Source organism: Cydia splendana, chromosome 27 (genome assembly GCF_910591565.1).
Source record: "Cydia splendana chromosome 27, ilCydSple1.2, whole genome shotgun sequence".
In the NCBI taxonomy this organism is placed as follows: Eukaryota; Metazoa; Arthropoda; class Insecta; order Lepidoptera; family Tortricidae; genus Cydia; species Cydia splendana.
The window spans coordinates 2536629-2541591 of NC_085986.1; positions in this window are offsets into that span (position 1 = coordinate 2536629).

The following is a 4963-nucleotide window of genomic DNA, read 5'->3' on the forward strand; positions in this document are numbered from 1 at the left end:
TGAAAAATTGCATACTTTGGCCGTAACGTTACCATGGAGATCTGTCCACAACGTGACACTTTTTCGTGCATGCTACCGGTGTTCATCGATTTATAAGACGTTATCACGTCAATAACAAATCTGTCCAGCCGTTTTCTTCTTCTAAAGGGGCCCACTGATTAACAGTCCGCCGGACGGTATCGGCCTGTCAGTTATTCGGAACTGTCAAAATTTTGTTCTAACTGACATGCCGATACCGTCCGGCGGACTGTTAATCAGTGGGCCCCTTAAGTGGGCAAAGTCGCGGGCAGAAGCTAGAAGCCACTAAATAACAGTAAAAGCACATATTTGAAAGTGCGGCATCGTAAATCAAACTCGACACACGATATAATTTACGATGTATTGTCTCGTAGCAAAGTCAATGTCTCCATTGTGGGGCTAAACACATAAATAGTAAACTTAGAGATGCACCGGATATTCGGTTACTATCCGGCCGGATACCGGATAATAACTTTGCTTGATTTCGGAGTAAACAAATTGGGTTTAAGAAACAGTCACGGTCATATAGTACTCGTTTATTATTTCAAAATAATTTAAATAATATCCACTCACTTGCACGCGTACTCATTTCGAACCTAGAAATGAGTCCGGTCCGCGCCAACGTTCACTACGAAACAGGTCAAAACCTGCACAAAGCGCACCTAAAAAACCGAAATGTAGGTATAGTTCCGCCGGCCGAATATTCGGCGGCCGGATACTGAATATTCGGCCAATGGTCAGGCCGAACATAAGGTATCCGGCCAAACAATTATCCGTTGCATCTCTAGTAAACATGCCTAAACGCACACATGAATAATACACGCGTAACGCTCGGTAGTAAAGGGGGGTAGGTCAGAAAACAACAAGACTTCCTAGACCCCGAGACAGGCCGAGAACGAGTGTGTACACTTGAGATCATTCCGATTTTGGTAGCACTTTAAGAGGGGTTTCGCACTACGTCCGATCCGAACCCGTGAAAATATGGTCCGTAGTAACCGTAGAACTATTTCTATGGTAAGTTACGCACTAGATCCGATGTCCGTCATCCGATTTCTTTTCGTCATTTAACGTGTGCGGTGCGTAACTTACCATAGAAATAGTTCTACGGCTACTACGGACCATATTTTCACGGGTTCGGATCGGATTCGGATCGGACGTAGTGCGAAACCGCTCTTAATGTTTGTCTCTTCTAGACCTGTGGACAAAACAAGCATCTTCTTCCTCGCGTATTTTTTTTGCCACGGCTCATGGGAGCCTGGGGTCCGCTTGACAACTAATCCCAAGAATTGACGTAGGCACTAGTTTTTACGAAAGCGACTGCCATCTGACCTTCCAACCCAGAGGGCAAACTAGGCCTTATTGGGATTAGTCCGATTTCCTCACGATGTTTTCCTTCACCGAAAAGCAAATGGTAAATATCAAAATGATATTTCGTACATAAGTTCCGAAAAACTCATTGGTACGAGCCGGGGTTTGAACCCGCGACCTCCGGATTGAAAGTCGCACGCTCTTACCGCTAGGCCACCAGCGCTTACGTGGACAGAACAAGCATCCGAACATAAATACAAAGTAGCACATTTTTGTAGGATTAATTCCTAAATGTAGACCCAGCTTTACAACAAATGTCATATGAATGCGGCATGTAGAACGGGACCGGTAGCCGAGAACGCGACGTCGCGCTACCGGGAATAGAAAAGTGGGTAATCCACTAATCTAGGGGCTTAGATGGCTTGTGACTGCTAATTACGTATCGTTTTCTATACATGATGGTTTTTAATAGGTCTTAGAGCATTTAATAACTGGAGTGGCCATTAAGAGCTTACCCCTCTGCCGAAAAACTTGCACAATTGTGCAAACTTTTGTATGGACTGACATGGCTATTTGTACGTTACGTACAAATCATGTAGAAATAGCAATACATTTGACGTCCCCTCCCCCGCAAAAATCGGCAGACTGTTTCGTAAAGAAAATGAAAGCCATGACATCTCCAGTTACTAAATGCTCTAAGTAATAAGTATTTAAATGGATGACTCGTAATGATTCGAGTCTTATTAGGTGACGCCGTTTTTAACACCCGACGCAAAAAGAGGGGTGTTAAGCTCTGGTTTCCTAAGATAACGTTGCCGTCATATAGCGGCCTTCTCCATACAAAAAAGTAATTTATTAAATAACCTACCGTCGAGTTCAAAGTTCCATACATATTTAGCCGTATTATTATGGCGTATGGAGACGGCCGCTATATGACGGCACCGCAATCCTAAGAAACCAGGCCGCGTAGCCAACATGTCAATCGCTTACGCTCCGTAGCGATCGAAACGCAACTGTCACTGTCGCACTAATATGGAAGAGTGATAGAGAGACACAAAGCGTTTCGTTGTCGAAGCGATAGCGATTGTAACCTTCGCTAGGCCGGCTGAGCTTAATTATATGTTTGACGCCAATGCTCAATGTCAGTCTGTCTGTCTGTAGCTCTCCAAGGGATGGACCGATTTCAATGCGGTTTTTATTCACGTGAAAGCGAGTTTTCTTGCGGTGGTTCTTAGCTATGTTTGATAGAAATTGATCCAGCAGTTTGAAGAACATCAGCTATTTTCCAAAATGATGGAGACATTTTTGGCACAAAATGGATGTCATTGGCATATAATAGCGTACGAGTAGGTAGAGAAGGGGTTTTTTAATTGCAAGTTACCGTAAAATACGGTTACTTTGATTCATCATCGATTTTTTAGAAATAGGGAGTTGATTTTTTGAACGCGATCTTTAACATGTTCTGATGTGGTTGGCATGCTTAACAGAAATAGATGATGAAAGCATACAAAAACCAATTACTTGTAGTTTAAAAATCGATGATCAATGTTACCCTACGAATCTAAGTATCCCCAGTTTACGGTAATTAAAAACCCGACAAAGTAGACACCATTTTGTGGAATGCCCCTGTGACTCTTAAGCGGGGTTTCCTGTATTTCACAATTGAAATACGTACGTCTGTAGACACCCTAGAGTGCTTTCAATCCAGGCAGGCAAATGTTAATGCTATTTATTACCAGTGAAAGCGGGCGAAAGGTAAATAGGGGCGAGATATGATTTAAGATATTACTGGATGTGACACAATGACGGAAGTTATATAGACTTTAGTACATTTTAGACTTTAATAAATCGCTTTTTTTTGTGGAAAATTGTGTACCTGGGGATTTTCATAAAAAATATAAATGGGTATTTACTTTATTTCGAAAAACCATCAACTTTTGGGTTATTTAGACTCAGAATCACGAGTGCTATTGAATGAGACAAAGAAAAAAAGTGACCCAGTTTTTATACAAATTTTGGGTGTCAGTTTTGTAACGGTCCATACAAAATGTAATATGTGAAAATGCGTTACAAAACTGTAATTATTTTTTGGGACACATTTTATTTCTTTTTAAATCGATAGTCCTCGTGATTATGAGTATGCCCACCTGTTAAGTTTAAAGCTGCGGGTGTTGTTAGGTATATTACAAGGAGAAGGAATCAAGGAAACTATCAGAGATACGTGTCAGACATGTGGGGCTTTTTTAGGGTTTCATACCCAAAGAGCATGGTATAATAATATACTCCGCCTGGTACTCCATTCCGAGATTCGCGTATGACCTAACTGACACGCGCCTACGTCATCATGCTGTTTACAGGTTCTCAAACTTTGAAATGTGGGAGAATTTTAACCAACGGTGAAAATTATTTTAACGGCATTAATTTTAAGTTATTCATGTAGAAACATAGTAAAATAAAACAAATCTAATGTATTAAATTAAACTTTATTTATCTATACAAGACAAACGTTTAAAAAACTAATTCACAGTTACACATTAATTACCAAGCTTACGACGTGAAAAGTTTGGAAAACACTGCGACTGCTGACACTGAGCGAGAAGGAAATAACAATTAACACGCGTTCGACAAGGATGACGGTCAGGGCATGAAGTTATCTAGATCCGAATTGTCAAATGTCCACAGCGCTATCCTGTGTTGCCAGTAGTATAAACAGAATTACCCGAAAGTCTGAAATTTCTTTCGTGAATCGGAAGATATTGCTAACGAGTAATTAAAAATGACGTGTTATTGTAAAATTTAAGCTAAAATACATATAAATGAAAATTATAAAATTATAAAGAAATATTTTAACTATACCCATGTAACATGTTATGTTGAAATAAAGTGGCAATGTTATTGTGACGTAATCGCGTGTCACTCTGGGAATGGAAGACCATGTTTTATTAGACCATGCCCAAAGAGTAAAAACGGGACCCTATTACTAAGACTCTACTGTTCGTCTGTCTGTCACCAGGCTGGGGCCCGATTTTTGAATGTCGACCGCTCGGTTTCGTGTATTTCGTTTAATAATATCACCACTACCTACTAGGCATTTAAATTCTACTAATAGAATTGAAAACGAGTGGTCAACTGGTCAATACCGCTCGATTCCCAATTTCTATCGCTAGTAATTCAAAAATTTGCATTTCTCCGTTTTCCACCGATTTTCGAGTGCCGAATTCGAGCGACGGGAATTCAATCGGTATCTCATGGACCGTGATAGTCGTGACAGTTGAAATTTTCACAGATGATGTATTTCTGTTGCCGCTATAACAAATACTAAAAAGTACGGAACCCTCCGTGCGCGAGTCCGACTCGCACTCGGCCGGTTTTTTTAGCTCTAGTCAGACTTCTAGTTATTCTAGTTTGTACGGCACTTCCAGAAATCTAGATCAACATGAGGTCGCAGACAGGAGGGCAGCCTTTTCTATATTGGGGAGCATTTGAGGCGCCGTCTAGGTCCACCCTAACTTGAGGGCTCATTGAAAAATAAAATACGAATTCGAACTTTATTTACTTTCGTTTTTAACCCTGAAATTCATATTAAATATATTAAGAACGGGTCACTCACGTATTTTAAGTCGAAAAACGCTCGACA